Source organism: Terrapene carolina, unplaced genomic scaffold (genome assembly GCF_002925995.2).
Source record: "Terrapene carolina triunguis isolate 2854851 unplaced genomic scaffold, T_m_triunguis-2.0 Scaffold69, whole genome shotgun sequence".
Classification (NCBI taxonomy): domain Eukaryota; kingdom Metazoa; phylum Chordata; order Testudines; family Emydidae; genus Terrapene; species Terrapene triunguis.
This window is the reverse complement of record NW_020664420.1, coordinates 5,360,981-5,378,580: the sequence shown is the minus strand read 5'-3', so window position 1 is coordinate 5,378,580 and position 17,600 is coordinate 5,360,981. Positions and strand designations below refer to the sequence as shown.

At 46.6% G+C, this 17,600-nt stretch overlaps 1 protein-coding gene across 1 annotated transcript in view; it reads right to left on the bottom strand.

Moving 5' to 3' along the window:
- Nucleotides 1-16,863, bottom strand: part of SETBP1 (SET binding protein 1) — a 324,990-nt gene extending 308,127 nt beyond the window's left edge. Inside the window, exon 1 of the mRNA XM_026649298.2 lies at nucleotides 16,689-16,863. The gene's annotated coding sequence lies outside the window, so the exon portion shown is untranslated. The remainder of the gene's footprint in view (nucleotides 1-16,688) is intronic.
- Between the last annotated feature and the right edge of the window lie 737 nt (nucleotides 16,864-17,600).

Genomic DNA, 17,600 nt, shown 5'->3' with positions numbered 1-17,600 from the left:
CAACAATAGGGTGACCAGATGTCCCGATTTTATAGGGACAGTCCCGATATTTGGGGCTTTTTCTTATATAGGCTCCTATTACCCCCCATCCTCATCCCGATTTTTCACACTTGCTATCTGGTCACCCTAAGCAACAAACTGTAGAGGCAACCCTGGGCAACAGCAGTTTGGCCAGTCATCAGTACATGTCCCCTTGTATATTTCACTGTAACACCACGTCGTTCTAGAACACAGCTCGGCACGAGAAATCAGATAAGCTCTCCTGTGGGGACTGCAGTTTGCATGGCTCTCTACTTTCCACTTTTTAAAGTTCTTCAGATGACCTTAAAGTCCAGGGGAAACGATCCTGCGCATGCACCCTTTACTCAGATTTCCACTGGAATACCGCCAGAGGTCACTGATCTAACCTTGGCCTGTGACGGTAGTGGTGAAAAGTCCTTACCGTCCTACAGCTAAATGATGTGGTGACTTGAGTACAGTTCCTAGTAGACCGATATCCACATGAAAGCACCATCAATAACACTAGCTGGCTTCCTTTTTGGCAGAGGAACTAAGAGCTGTGTAACTCACAGAGAGTGAGCTATCAGCTGGCTCTAGAAGTGGTTTCTCTGGCTCATGATAGAGGTACATTGGCAGAGCAGATGGAGACATTTGTGCTCAAGTTACATCTCTTCTGTGGATAAAGATGGGACCATCATGTCCGGAGCAATTGAGCGCACCCTTCCCATAAGCACTAAGTTGAAAGGTATCCCGCCTATGCAAAGGGAATAACAACCCCTCACTCAAAGGGTTTTTTGGAGGATTAATTACCGTATATACTCGTTCATAAGCCGAATATTTTTGGTAAAAAAGTGACGCATCAAAGAGCGGGGGTCGGCTTATAAAAGGGGTCTACACCAACATTCAATGATTTTGAACTCTATGGAATCATTGAATTGAATATCTAATACATTGTCATTTTGTTTACCTGGAGCGTCTGCAGGCATGGAGCCCCTCAGCTCCCTGTGGCCGCGGTTCGCCATTCCCAGCCAATTCCCGCAGCTCCCAGTGGCTGGGAACGGCAAACCATGACCACAGGGAGCTGAGGGGCTCCAGGCCTGCAGACGCTCCAAGTAAACAACATTTCTCGACCCGCCAGCGGCTTACCCCGATGGGCCAGGAGCCAAAGTTTGCCAACCCCTGAAATATAGGGTCGGCTTATGAAATGGTCATACAGTTTTTGCTATTTTTACCTAACCATCTTGGGGGGTCGGCTTATAAATGAACGGGCTAATGAATGAGTATATACGGTAGTTAATGCCTGTATGTTGCTTTGAACATGGGGAGGTTTCGCTTAACACTAGCTAATATAATTATTAGTTTAAATAGGGGACATATCACACCTGCCTGACTGTTTTGATTATGCAGGTGTAACCCACTCTTGGAGTTTGCCAGCTCCTAGAATGCTGGACTGAGCCACTAAGGGGGTCCTACCCTCTGGATCCTGACAATAATGGCTACCGGAGTGCTCTGACACCATTTCCCAATATGCTTGGAGACAGGGGCAGGGAGAGAGGAATTAGAAACTCCTGCTGAGGCCAATAGGCTTCTGCATGGGGGGAATATGGGTAAAAGATGAGCCAGGGCTGCTCAGCCCTCAATGAAAGGATGCAGCCTGACTCAGAGACACAGACTCTAGGTTTAGTTTCAGCGTTGGGTCTGGGAGCTGAGAGAGAAGCCAAACAGCCCAGGGAGCCTCTGGTTAACTCCCCCTCCCCAGTGCCACAAAGGGGTCTTTGAACTGCAGCAGGAAAGTCGCACGGACCAGGCGGTGACAACTCCGCAGAGACGACCGTCCAGACTGGCAGAGATCCAAGCCGGCACTGGCTACCAAGAGCCAGGTGAGACCCCCACAGGACTGAAGACCAGGGAGCCAGGAGAGGACCCTGTCCCACCCAGGCGAAGACACTGTTAGAGGACCCCTTTTCTTTTTGTTTCAGCCAGCCAACATTTGAAGCACTGCAGCACTCGCCTCCGGACTCAGCCTCTGGGTACCATCCACTTGAGGAGGTGCCAGGGAGGGAGCTGGGGGTTGGGAAGAGCTGGGAGTGTTGGGAGGTGGGAAATGTGTTGATGTTTAGTATTCTTCGTTAACTCTAACCTTTTCCTTCCCCAGATCCCATCTTCCTGCTCCCAATAAAGTCCCTCTTTGTTATGTTGTTATTTTGGGGAATATCATTTCTTTGCTGGGTTTGTGTTGAGGTACTTTACTGTTTCCAGTGTGCTGCGTTTTATACTCCTTGCCAGCAGTGGTAGCAATATTGTGACTTGAGCACAGTGAGGAATCACCTTGGGTGGAGGCACCAGGTGTCACAAAAACAATTGCACCCAGGACCCAACCCCCGCAAAGAGAAGGGAGCAGCCCCTGCAGGTAGCAAGCACCAGGGAGGAGGTTTGAGCCCTACCTCGGAGGAAAGGGTACAAATGTAACTGCTCCATCCAGTTAACTGACCTGGCCCCTTGCCATGCTTTGTGCCCAAATAGATGATGGCATCAGGGTCAGAGATACCTTCCATTTCCATCCATGCCAATCAAATAACGCTCCTTATTTATCCGACATTTTGCATGGTTACTTTCCTTACAGAGGAACACACCGTTCCCACCAGAGTACTGAAATAAACATAAGACGTTAACGTTCTGCTGTGCAGCATTCCTGCAAGTTACTGCTTTGGTATGCATGCAAGTGCAATGGGCACTCTGTACCGGACCTCCACCCACAGGACATTAACCCCTTCCCCTGCTGGGAGAAAGAGCAAGCAGTTTCTTGCAGAGACAAGAAGGGCACCAGGATGTGCCCCTTCCACTGGGCAACAATGGAGGCCGCTTTAGTCTGCAGAGAAGCAGCTACAGCATCCAACCCATCAACAAAAAGTGAACTAGATTTGAACATCATTTCAAAACAGGGCCCAGAACAAAACCCTGAACCCGAACTCTGGGAAGTTCATATAGAGATTGGAATTTCTCTCTACGCGGCTAGGGACTGACCAAAACCTAGGCTCCTACCCCAAACTTTGCATCTGGATCCCATCTACGTGTCTGACTCTGATCTAAGTTACATCAACGTAAATCAGGAGTAGCTGAATAAAGTCATCTGTCCTGCATTCACACCAGATGGGTGTAAATTGGGTCAGATTAGGTCCTAAGAATCTTGGCGTCATCTTGTGTTAGAATCTGCAAACCATGATATCAACAGACCTGCAGCAATAAACAAACAATGATGCACTATATCTCTGTACAGGAATTAAATGGGTCATTGGTTAAGGTAGCTCATTATTCTGCATCAGGGTTCATAGTTAAATGACTTGGGCAATGGGACATTATACTTGTCTTTCTTGTTTGGGCAGACTACACATGCTTTGACTAGTTAGGAAACCTCAGTTCAACCTCCTGAATAAGCAGTCTCCTGGGTAGTTCCCCACCTCTATTCTTTTCCCCAGTTTCAGGCATGCCAGTGCTGTGAGAACTATTTCAAATTTTAAAGCACTAGGCATGAAGACAACACTAGACATGCTAATGGCAGATACCACAGGAGTAAGTCACTCAGTAGGAGCAATGTTATTTCTACCAACGTGACAATACCCTTTTGTTAGTGTATCCCTAAAGCCTCACCCACAAAGATACGAGGTTATGGGCATCTTTGGAGATGAAGAAAATGAAATTAGTGATCAATAAGAAAAGCTTTAGGCAACATCTGTTTTCTTCATAGTTATAAAGTCAAACTCCAAACCAAATCCTGGGTCCGAATATTGGGAAAGTTTCGTCCCTGATTCAGATATCGTGGCTGGGGACTGACTCTAGTCATTTTGCATTGTCACCTGGCTCTGCTGTTCCAGGTTTCATCAGGGGCTGCAAGTGAAAGTGCCAAAATAAAGCAAGAAAGGTTCTTCTGGCCCAACTGGCTGTGTGGAGAGCTGGAATTCTAGTGGGAAAGTTTAATTTCCCTATTTTACAGGTCCAAAGGGCTGGGCTAATTCAGTCTTTTAAATGTTTACCCAAACTAACCTTCCAGATCTTTGGAGATTTACAGTGTTAGGTGATGGTCAATAACCTACTACAGGTGCATCACATTCTCTGAAATAAATTCCCAGCAGAAAGTGTAACCACTAGCAAGCCTTGATTTTGAGGAAGGATAATTCACAGGTGAATGAGATGAGTTTCAGAGAATTTAGCATTAGTTCTTAATTAGGGAGTTTTTCCATAGTTCAGCTGATAAATGCAGATGAAGGAACAAATTCTGTGTGCTAAATTCTGTTTATGGATGTTCATATCCACTTCAATGGGATTCATATGTACATATCTAAGAGCAGGATTTGACCCTAAGAGTTGTGAGTTCAAGAGCTTGCTCTGGATCTTGGACATCCTAGACTTCTACAAGAATAGGATATGAGTTTGTTTCCTTCTGTTGCTTCAAGCAGCTACACAAACTCTCCAGTGTGGAAATGCCAGAACGGTGAACTGATTAAGCAGAACATTTGCTAATGACTGAAACAGCATCCACGCACTAGATGCTTGTGGGGGAGAAGTGCTACAGAATTTTGGATTCTGCGTGTAAGGAGGTGCCAACTCTGTGCTCTCTTTGCTCTTTACACAATAATAACTATATAAAGAAACCAGACAGGAACAGCCACATCCCAAATACTTGTTTTTACTAAAGATACACAAACATGCCTCATACAAACTGCTACTCTGGCTGATTTCTTGCAGCTTTTAAAACACAGCGAGCACCTCTAGATGGCTCTCAAACTATTTAAAGGGATATTCCTCTAAGCCTAAACACTACAATACACAAATTGAAGTCATTACTGCAGCTACTAAAGCTTCTCTTTTCATTCATATAGCTCAAAGTGCCTTACAAAGAAAGTAAATACAATTAACCCTATTTACGTATGGGGAAACTGAGGCACAGACAGGGGACGTGTCTTGCCTGAGGTCAGCGGTGGAGTCAAACTAAAGCCCCCATCTGACCCCACTCTGGTGCCATAGCCACTGGACCACTCTTTCCCCATGTGAGATACACTTGCTATTTAACAGCAAAATCCCTAACCACTGATAAAACAACAAAAACCCAGGAAGCTTCTCCACTTCATCCATTTAAAATTGCACAAAGCGCTGGGGAATACACAACAGTATTTGACAATCATGTATCACCTTTCATTCCAAATGATTCCAAGCTACTTCACCAATTATATACCACCACTGAAATGCAGCTACCTCTGGGGTGGAGGCCACCAGACAACATACAGTACACTCAGGGGAAAGTTTTGGCCAAAGACACTTGAAAAGTGTCAATTAATCTGCAGTATCCACATGGGGCAGCAGGAGCTTGGGTTTTAAAGTCTCATAAAAAAAGTTTAAACGTTTTGCTGGGATAGTTATAGTGGTTGGAGTGGGGGGGAAAATCACACCCCAACCACAGCAAAAACCGTAGTGTAGATGCAGGGATACTGACAAAACAGTCCTTTCCTCAAGTATAGCTTATCTCATATATGGAATTGGGATAGGCTATGCTGCCAAAGGAATTCTTCTATACATTGCATCGCCTCAGGGTCAGTTTGCCAGTATAGCTATACCAGCAAACCCTTTCTAGTGTCGGCAAGGCCTGACATACAGGAAGCTGCATGGCCCTCAGTTTATCTACTTTGGGAAAACAAAGAAGTCTCTCCCAATTCCACTAGTTTCAAAATGTCTAGGAATTTCATACATGATGTTCAGACCACTAAGGGTATGTCTACACAGGAATAAAAACCTATGACTGTCCTGGGTCAGTGGACTGGGGCTCAGGCTCCGGGGCTGAAAAATTGCTGTGTAGACGTTTGGGCGTGAGCTGAAGCCCAGGCTCTGGGACTCTGCGAGGGTGGAGAGTCCCAGAGCTCAGTCTCCAGTCCGAGCCTGAACATTTACGCAGTGATTTTTAGCCCAGCAGCCCGAGTCAACTGAGCTGGGCCAGCTGTGACCATGCCACAGGGCTTTTATCCACCTATAGACGTGCCCTGAGTTATCGCCTCTGGCCACAAAACTCTAAAGAGACCTAGTCGGCATTGGCAGGGCACTGGAAAAGGCACCATGACAGCTCTTTTCCATCTCTGCGACGGGTTCTACAATAAACATCCTTCTGCCCTTCACCTGTGTTGGGCCTATCACCTCCATCACAGGAACAAGGGGGAGGAAGACGTCCCTTTCAAGCTAAACCAACCCACAGAATCAATAAATGAGGGACCGTAGAGGTCTTGGTGATGTACTTTTCCTACAACTCTTCAAAGTTTGACACTTAATCTGGTTGGTTGGTTGTTTTAATATAGAACAAAGGTTCCTACATGCCTGGGGAGGCACTTTTAAATATTTTGTATATCTAAACAAACACAGATGAAGAATCAAATCCGCAGGAGATATAAACAAGGCACAGCTCCAGGGAAGCCAGTGGCTCTGTTGGTTTACTAGTGCCAAGCATCTGGTCAACAAACAATAAATGTAACCTTCACTCGTTTTCACTGGACTCCTACAATCTAAAATCTAACTCTGTTCCAAACCTTTCATCATTTTATTGGTGCTCAATAAAGTGCAAGGCAAGTAGGAATCAGGACGTCCCATAAAGCGATGTTCAACAGCCAAATGTCAGAAAGGCTGGGGATGGACTAGGTAACCCGCTGTCTAGAAGTATCTTGCAACCATGTGATGTTGCAGATAGCTGTGTACACACACACACACACACACACACACACACATAAAGACAAACAGAATTGAAGGCCCATGCACATCCATAATTATACAGGCATGTAGGTGTACTACACACATATGTATCTGTCTCTTCAACATAGAGACATTAAATGGTAGATTATGGAATCATATTTGATTCCATAATTAGGTTTGAGGTTCCATAATTCGATCAGATAGGTACCTTTCTATGTAAGTACCTATCAGAGGAGCACTGAAGGGAGGGCCAACTGAATGATCAAACAACTGACTCCACCATAAATCACAATGCCCATAAAAGACATACTGCCCACGGTGCTGCTGCGGCAACAGCAGAAACCACAGACAAGTGTTGAGCAGTGAATGTCCGGGGACAACCCCTGATGCCCATACCCAAGGTGGGGTTCTGAGCCTGCACAGCAACAGGCTTGCAGGAGTTCCCCGTTTGCACATGCATGTTGAAGACTAGTTGTGTCTAAGTGGGATGCACTTAAAATTACATGAATATTTTTTCATGCACACAATTGAAACCTAGTGATTATTTGCACTTCCTTCCTTTCTCCCACACACTCACCACCCAACTCAGAGCGATGTGCCTCACCACCCCTAGCAAGCCACCAAGCAACATCTCTCCCATCCCCAAGTGCCTGTCACAAAGGGGCAAATTCTTCACTGACTTATACTCTGTGACAGGGACGGTTCTATGTGTTTTGCCGCCCCAAGCACGGCAGTCAGGCCGCCTTCGGTGGCATGCCTGCGGGCGGTCCGCTGGTCACACGGATCCGGCGGCGTTTCTGCGGGTGCTCTTCCGGTCCCGCGCCTTCCACGTACCTGCCGCCAAATTGCCACCGAAGCCGCAGGACCGGTGAACGTCCCGCAGGCATGCCACCAAAGGCAGCCTGACTGCTGCCCTCACGGCGACCGGCACGCCGCCCCCCACGGCTTGCCGCCCCAGGCACGCGCTTGTTGCGCTGGTTAAAACTGCTGTTGTTAAAACTGGTGTAAATGAACTTTCATTAGATTCACACCTGTGCATCTAAGGGCAGAATTTGACCCACATCTCCCCAGTGAAGGCCATGTGTTGCCCAATCCTCTGATTTGTATTACAATCGCACCTGGAGGGCCAGACGGAGATCACAGTACAAACACAGCGGGAGATAATCCCTGCCCCAAGCGGCTTACACACTAGACAAGTCAAGAGGTGAATGATTTGCCCAAGATCACACAGCAAGTCAGCAGCAGAGCTGGGAACAGAACGCAGCTCTCCTGACTCCCAGGCCACTGACCTCTCCCCTGGACCAAGCTGCACAGAGTATAACGCACCGTAGCAATAGACATCATGATCCAGGGTCCAATGCAGAGCACAGTGTGGTCTATAGTAGTATGACCCACCACAGGAAACAAGCTATTTCTATAATACGAGCAGCAAGCTATTTGCGGGACAGCAGCAACCTGACCTGAGGAGGGTACTCTGGATAGCTGCTTAGCCTAGATGATCACAATGGTCTCTTCTGGCCTTGGAATCTGTACTGGAAGTATTCACAGCTACTACAAATGGAAAATTTATAGTATTTAGAAAAAGGATATAGAAGTAGAGGCCAACTATGGAGAACAAACGCCACGCAATTCCATCAGTTCCATCTTACCAAACTTCCCTAGTCTGACCTGGCTCTTGGAAGTCTGCCATCCAACACGGTAGCCTGATTCTAGCACAGACGTGGTAGCGCTCTAATCTCTTTCTCTCCCTCTGATCAAACATTCCCGGCTGCACCCAGAAACTTGCTGAAAATGATTCCTCTGCATAAATCATTAACGAGGGCTTTGGTTGTATTTATAGCTGCGGCCACACTTTTTTTTTTTTTTTTGAGGGGGCGGGCAGAAAGGGTTGTGTGTGTTTTTGTTTTTTGTTTTTCCCTGATGCAAATGCCAGGGAGTCCAGCACTCCCTCTTTCAGGGCAAAAAAAGTGCATTTGATAGGGGATGCACAATGACTGGGCTCGGTACCCTTACCACAACCCCGAAACGACGGCACAAGGATGCATAACAAGAAGACTGCAATCCAGTGTCCCTCCTTCACCTTGGCTACATGCTGTCCAAAGAGTCTCATGTGACCAAACTTTGTTTATTTCAAACGAGATCATGCCTATGAAAGGTTGGATTTTGGGGGGAGCTTATCACAATGTGGTTTTGTTATTAAAGCCCTGACAATGACCCAGATTCTCAAAGATCTTTACGCACTTAGCGCCCATTGATTTCAACAAGAGCTAGGCACTGGATACCTTGGAGGACCAAAGTAGTTGGCGCTGTACAACACACATATAAGGACTGTCCTTGCACCAAAGAGCCTACAGTGTCAAGGAGCATCTGAGATATGCTGGGACACCAAGAGGAAAGTGTTAATTTGGAACGTAGATGGCAGTAGTTTAGTTTTGCTTCTTTTCGTTATCCTCTTCTAAAGAGCTGGAGCAGAGAGGGCCTTTGATTGACATCGATTAGAGTTGAGGGGAGCTGGTGCATTGGAACTGGGAGGTCACAGCTTGGAGGTGTGATTCTGAGTGTGAGTAGATAGATTCAGGCTGGTGCGCTAAAACTAGCAAGGTTGACATTGCAGCCCAGCGGTGGCTTGCACTAGCCACCCAAACTCGGACCTAAAGGGCTGGGCGGGCTTGGACTCAGCTAGTCGCTGCACCACAACTCCTCAAAGCTGCTATTTCCCTGTTGAATTGCATCTCCACACCTGTGTCCATTGGGGAGGAAGGCAAGGCCGAGATAGGCCCAGCGTTACCATAGTTAAAGACCAAAGGCTGCCCTCAGTTACTCCCCTGTAATCCGACTGTCTTCAGTGAAGTCTGACAGACGAAGCTGGGGGCAGAATTTGGCTCCATATATACATGCACAAGGGCAAAGTTAAGATTATCCATTCGTCTTTAATATGCAGATATTCTGACATTTGTGTGCTTTCAGTTGCATCACTGCCATTTCTTGCATATAATTTCCCGAGCTTTTTTACTTTAAAAGAATTCCCGGGTCTGTAACTAACACTGTCCATGTGCTGAGGCACAATAGAACCTGCAAATATCATGAAGGCCACACTTTAAAACTTACAAGGTGCTAGTTAATCAGAGGCAGGCTATAGTCCATTGATACTGCAGCCCAAGTACAAATACGGTACAAAGTTGCTAGAATGTACCCTTAGAATGGCCTAATCTAATCCCAAATCAGCAGAAAGACTCCCATTAACCTCAATAAGTATTTTATTAGACCCTAAATGTATATGGACCAAGATAGTTCCAGAGATTGCTGACTGAAACATCCATAGGTATTAAGTGAGACTGTCTGTGTTAATCAGTAGTACAGCATTTTTATATATATATATATATATATTTTAGCAGGGCCCCGATTAAGAATAAACCAACTTTCTTCAAACTTATCTTGATTTTTAGGACCCAATGAGATCTGCTAGCCATGCTCAGTTGGAAGAAAATCAGTGCAGTAGTCTTAAAAGTTTTGAATATTTAAATTAGGCAAGCTTTCAGTGGCTACCACTTATCCCTCTGAACGCTTCTGCACAGTGCATCTCTAAGGGCACATCAACAGACAAAGTTTTCTATTGGGCATGCTTGGTATGCAATTTTCAAATGGTCATAATTTTTGTGACTCAAAACTTTTTTCTCTCACACCAGGCAAAGGCAGAAGTTCGCAACAAGCACTACATTCCTACTAATTTATCTGTTCAAATTCCGGCTGTTGCCCAGTCTAAAAGTGTGTGGTTAGAAATAATTCAAAAGGCAAAGGTGATTTCCCCCTACTCCCACACCTTTTCTGAATCAATTACATGGCAACTAACAACGGGAGGGAATTTGCTCAACCGTTCCCTCCTCCCACACCCCAAAAAAACTCCATCAACCAAACAACACTTGAAATTGTTCAATGCAAAATGTGAAAGTTACATATGCAAACACGGGTTGATAACTGAAACCAGTTAAGACTAATAGGTGCCCACAATAATACTTTGCATGTAAACAGCCTTATTCATCTGAGGACCTCAAAGCACTTATCAAATGTACTTAATTAAGCCTCACAACTTCTCTGATCCCTTATGGAAAAGCACTGAAGAATTTAATAGAACATTATACCCTTGGTATTGAATATTGTTATATTCCTGCTATAGAATTCTACAGGAAAAAGTATACAGAAAAGATTTCATTCTCTAGCAAATTAATAGGATTCCAGATTAATTTCTATAGAAGTCTGTTAAATTCATTGAGGCCCAGAAGTTCAGGCCTCTCTCCATTTGATATAGATATAAGATAACAAAATCATAAATAAATTAATAGTAGCAGGTTGGTTTTAACATCCAACTATTACTTTACCACAGCTTGCCGCAATGGCAAATTATTTTTTTGTGGTTTATACCACTATCCTCCCCTGTGCTGGCTGGATGGCCTGGGATATGAAACAAACCCAACGCCAATCCAAAAGGGGAAATGGTCTTTTTTCCCCACATTCTAGATGATAAACAGAATCCACTTCTCCCAACTCCTTGCCATACTTCCGCAACTTGTGGAAGACATGCTGGATTGTTCCCAGGCTTTTGTCCAATTTAACTAATGTTGTTGCTTGCTTTGTTCTCCACATCCAATTAAATGATATTGCGGAATCCAGACAGCATGTTGCGGAGTTCTGCTTCTTCACAGCATCCTGTAGATTTCTAAGCAGGTCAGAATATGCAACAAACTTTTCAAGCAATGTCAAGAGAAAGGTTCATTCTTAAAAAGAAAAGACGAGCTTTGAGCCTGGCTTATGCGCAGTTGTGTTAACAATGCACAGCTGCAATTTGGTCATGTGTCTGAATAAAACTGGGGAATGGGCCCAACCCATAAAATCTGGATCCACTTTCAGACCAGATAGCGTCTCAAAGCTAAGAGACCTGGTTCCAGAGCTCTGACTCAGGACCATCTCTAAATAAGATGGCAACTTTCTAAAAGAGTAATTGTATTTCCTCCATGGTATTTTAGGGGAAGAACAACCTGTTGACGTTTTAAGGTGGAAAGAAAAAAGTGACAGACTAGAACTAGAAAGCCAGCAGCAAGGCATTGTGGGTACTTGCCCCCAAAAGTTCTCCTTATGCATTAATCCACACACACCTGATAGTCCATTGACTCCAATTTGAGATTTATTTTAACTCATGTCTCCAGACAGAGAATGCTGATACACTAACAGTCCCTACGTTCCTAGTGAGCAATGTGTAAAACTACAGGCTAGATTTTCAGGTGGCTTTCACCTAGCCCTTAACTGTGTGGGTGGGGATTTTGCATGAGCACCTATTTGCATTATCCTCCATGTGTGTGTCTAACTGCTGGATTTGCATGCACCATAATTGTGCATGCATACAGTATAGACAAAGAAAGGCCACATTGCAAAAAACTGGCCATAAATATTATTTTACCCTGGTGTACATCATTGATTTTAAACTGTAGCACACTTTTGTGCCACTTTTTTGCCTTGCCTTCAAAACAAACTCAGATGCAAAAGTCTTTGAAATTCCTCTCCTTACAAAGATCAGCTAAACTCTGGTGACATGTAGTTATTCTAAGGGGAACTGAGGGAGATCATCTGGGTATACTGATAATAATCAGTCATCAATTCATTGGGAGAGATATCAGTTCCACCACAGTAATCCTTTGGACTCCAGAACTGTGTTATGTGGTTCATTAGACAATAGCATCTCTTGCTATTGGTTGGGTCAAGAGTCAAAACTGCAGCATAATTGCAAGTCTCCAAGCACAAGGCAATAGTTTTTCAGTCCTGGAGGGTGTTGTCCAAAGGGGAAAGAAAACAGAAGGGAAAGATTAAGTATGAGCAATTGAGCCCTACTGAGAGGGCAGAAAAGTCACTGGAATTGGGATTAGCCAAAATCTTGTAATGAAAAACAAAAGCCCTGTTGGTAGGCTGGTATATATACCTAAGAGGTGTGAAGAGGCGGGGAGGGGGGAGGGGAGAGGCTGGAGGGCAGGGGAGGGGAAAAGGAGCTAAGAGGGAGGGAGGAAATAAACTATAAAAGGGGATTAAGTAATAAATGAAGGCAAAAATGATGTTTTTACATTGTAAAGATTTTATGGTCGATAGATGCTCAGTATTATTTTTAGTTAATTGGAAATACCAATTTGATTAATTTGGGATCGGGTTCATTCTAAGTATTTTAATTGAAATTATACTAAATAACAAACCTTAACAAAGAAACCCTATAGAACTAAATGGCTCAGCTATTACTATTACTAATCAAAGCCTTTATTTCTTTTGTTTGCCACGACCTACTATACTTTATGGCTTTGCACAAACCTAACACACCATTTCAAATAAATAAATGGAGATATCCTATCTCCTAGAACTGGAAGGGACCTTGAAAGGTCATCAAGTCCAGCCCCCTGCCTTCACTAGCAAGACCAAGTACTGATTTTGTCCTAGATCCCTAAGTGGCCCCCTCAAGGATTGAACTCACAACCCTGGTTTTAGCAGGCCAATGCTCAACCCACTGAGCTATCCCTCCCTCTTCAGATAGCTCATCCTCTTAAAATGATAATGTGTTAATCTAGGCTGGAGTTTTTTGGCAGGAACCAAAGAGCTCAAGCAACTTGAAATAACATCAGCAAAACATTATTTATTCCCCAGCCCTAGTTGCAGAGAAAACAGAGGTTTTCTTGGCTCCTTTACTTCTCAATAGATTTCTGGTTTCAATTAAAATTTTGGGTCTGAGAAGTTTAAAAAAAAAGTCAAAGGAAAGAGAGGCTGGAAGAGAAATCTCCAATCCCTGGGTGTTTTTTTTCTCTTTACATAACCATTCCAATCAGAGCAGAGATTAAAGTACAACTACATTGTTTGCAGAACTTGTTTTTAACCATCTTTCTCACTCTACTGCCACATAGCTACTGATTGGGGGCATTAACAGAACTGGGGGCTAAGGTAACAGAATGTGATTACACAGAAGGAGATCCACTTGTATATTTGTTTCCATTTAAATAAAAACTTTCCTCTCTCTTCTATAAGGTCACAGACACTCATGTCCCTAGATTTGTAGCATCATTGCCTAATGCTAGAAGGACAATTGCACCATTACTGTTGACTGCAGCAAGTTAGTCTTCTGTCTGCAGGGGCTGTTTAATCAATTGTTACCATTTGGGTCCATAATATTAAACACAGGATTGGATTTGCCCGCAATTCTTTACCCCTGAAATCCTCGTGTCAATATGAAAGGAATCAAACGACTTCCCCTGACAGCAGAGGACTAGCAGGACCAACATTTTACTTGCCTAGAACATACTTTTAATTTGACAGATGTACATATAAGGCAACACACTGCCTACCCGGTGGCATATCGCAGCCTGGATAGACTACTGCAGAATCGCTGCTACCCAAGCTGACCCAGTCTACTGGCTTGTTTACTCCTAACCGGTAATGAAACACCTTCATTTTCAGTATTCAAAAGAGAAATATTGTTTCCCCTTGTATGTCCCCCTAGTACATTTGTTTGCCACCTACTCCTCCCAGTGTTCAGCTCAGATTACAGTATTACCACTAACGGCAACAACTGTGCCTCTGATACCCGCAAAACCTTACAGACCAGAGGGAGAGGTGCATTAACTAGAAGCAACACACAACGGAATCGATTTTTAGGCGAACTTTTCCAGCGCTCAAATCTAGCCCTTGCGCCGGGCTGCGTGTCACAGCCTCATCGCCTTCCTCCACCCCCCTGCGAGCACTCAGACTTGGGAGCGAGCCGCCAGGTCAGCAGCTATCTTAAGACACATATAAAAACACGCGCAGGCACAGACGCAATAGATCCTCGAGGCATCAGGGCAGAGAGATAAACGTGTCTGGGCGATCGTGCCCAGCACTGTCACAGCCGCCACCAGAGAAATTGACCTGGAGCCTTTTCAAGGCAGCATCTGAATTCTCTCTTCCTGCAAGCACATCTCCCGCCCTGCCATATCACACACACACACACACACACACACACACACACACCCCATTCACCCCCTTTTTACACCCCCTCAGCATCAATTAGATGTGAACTGAAGACAAGGGCTGCCCCCTCGCCCCTGCTTCAGAGACGCGATTTTCAGCAAAGTGGATCAAACCTTCCCGCCCAGCTGGGGAAGGGAAGTTTGGGGCTGGGTGGGTGGGTTCCGTCACGGGGCCAGATCAAATGTCTGCAGCTCAAAGTCCCCGATACAGGGGGTGGGGGAGGCTGTCTGAGGGAACTGAAACTGACAAGCGGTGTCAGTTCCCTTTGCAGGGTCCTTTTCAGGGCGATCATTGCCACGAGCACCTACCCCCCCCCACAAATCCAGTCTGACTTTCGATGCACATGGCCAGGATCCCACGTTTGGCCGCTGAGGACTTTAGAGGGGGGGCTGCTGGGGGCAGCGGGGGCGCAACTGCTTGTGTCGAGAAGCTGCTCCTTCGGTAAAGAGTTTCTTACGGCAGATTGCCCTTTTAGCATTAGACGTCAACCATGAGATTATCAGTGCAGTTTATTTGAAGCGGAAACGAATCGGAAATCCTTCTCTCAACTGCCTTTTTAGACATAAATACACACACACACAGAGAGACGCTTGCGGACAACACAACAGGCTGTCCCGCCGTGGCCTGTTTATTCCGTGTGTGTCATGCTACGCACACACATGTCCACGTACATCACACACATACACACACACACACAGGATCATCACAACGTGAGGGGGCATCAGCCCAGCTTCAGGCTCAATAAGTCTTATCTCCCACTGCCAGGCAAGGAAACGTGTCCACGACCTCCAGTTCAAACCAGGGGGCTGCTTGGGGAGGGGTGAATTTCACCATGCCTTGGTTTGACAATAGCTGCTCTAACCTGCCGACTGATTTTACAAGCCAGCGTCCTTTCCTGCCCCACCATCATCTGGCTTTTTACATGTCCCAGCCCCTAGAAGCTTTAACTCCAGTTATGCCCTGGTTTTGTTTCAGGGAGGTGGCGAGGAATAATCAGGGGTGTATTATTAACAACGCGGTTTACTTCTGAAACAAACAGGAGGTGTGTGTGTGGGGGGGGGGGGAAATCCTGCGTTGTTAATTACCCACCCCCGGGCTTCCTGCACACACAAACACGGGTGACCAGACAGCAAATGTTGAAAAATCGGGACAGGGGGTGGGGGGCAATAGGAGCCTATATAAGAAAAAGACCCCCAAATCAGGACTGCCCCTATCAATACGGGACATCTGGTCACCCCAATTCACACACACACTTGTTTGTTACTGGAAATTGCCGCTTTTATGGAGTGCGTGTCCTTTTCAATGTCAAAATAAACCCAGATCCATTCAATGGGCTGGTGTGAAGGGAACACGAACACACAAGGGCTTTAAGTCCTTACGAGAACTGTATTGGATTTAAACACACCCACCCACCCCATCCCGTCTATAGCTGTTACAAAAATCAGATACATTAAGAAAGGGGAGTGGGGGGGGGGATCCCCAGCAAGGTTACAATGTTGCTCTCTAGCTCCACTTAACCGGCAATTTACAAAGGGGAGGGGGGAATCTGCCAACTCCCCCGCCACACACACTCCTGCCACCTACCCCACACCACCATCAGAAAGGCTCAGACAGACCAGGGAAGGGAGATGGGCGTGCAGGGGAAGGGGGGAATGAAATACATGATACAAACTCCTCCAAAATGCACCCACCCCGGGAGCCCGAGCCGGCCGAAAGGGGGGCCCCGGAGGCGGGGGGGGGGGAAGAGGAAATCACATACACCCGGAATATAAATGCACAAAAATAAAGACCTTCCCGCCCCCCTGCAAAGGGAGCCGGGGGGGGGGGGGGGGAAAGGCAGGCGACCGACATTAACTTTCGCATGCAGCCCAAAGAAAACAAACCCGCCCGTGCAATCCGGAGCGAGATTTCCACGGCGGCGCGTGTTTACTAACCCATAGCCCCCCAAAACCGGAGCGGGGCTTCTCGGCTTCGTCCCTCGGATCCCCCCACTGGGTCTCTTCTCTTTTTTAGATCCCGGTTCCGATCCCTCGCCGGAGCCCCCAAAGGTGTTCTCGCTTGTGCTGCGGCAAAGCCATGGCGGTGCTCATCTGTCAGATAAGGGGAGCACACGCAGAGGAGCCGGAGGGGGGGGGGGGGGAGGGGGGCGGGGGGGGGGGGGGGGGGGGGGTTGGGTGAGAGAGGGGGAATGCACGGAGATAGAGAGAGAGATGACAGAGAGATAAATAGAGAGGGACAGATCGAGCAGGGGGGAAAATGGCGTCTGGCAAGCCGGAGTCAATCACATTCACAGTCCCGGCTCATTTTAGCAGGATCCGAAATAAAAATGAAAAGGAGAAAGGGGGAGGGGAGGGGGGGAGAGAAAGACAAGAGGAGGGGGGAGGAGGAAAAGGAGAGGAGAGGAGGGGAGGGGGGGGAGAATCAATGCACCGGATAAAATCCTGGCTCTGGAATGGATGGAGCTGCTCCCGCGCTCGTCCTGGCTTTTTAAAGGGATGCTGCTCGGTGGGGAGAGACGAAGCGGCTCCTGGTGGCGGTCGTCCCCCCCCCCCCCCCCCCCCCCTTTCCCCCGCGCGCGCAGGGGGGGGATTGCTGGAGAGTGGGGAAAGGTTTTGCTGATCACGGCAGTTTAATCAGGGCTGAAGCGCTCTTGCCTCTGAGATTGCCGCTGCGGCTGGCGGCTGGCTCCATGGCTCCCCCTACGCTCCCCGGGTGCCTTCAGCCGCTCTAGTCCCGGAGTAGAGTAAGGGGGAAAGGGAGCGGGGGGGGAGATCAAGATTATTTTTAATGGGGGGGGGGTCACTGCTCCTGCTGCCCGGCCGGATCGCTCCCGGAGAGGCAGGCTG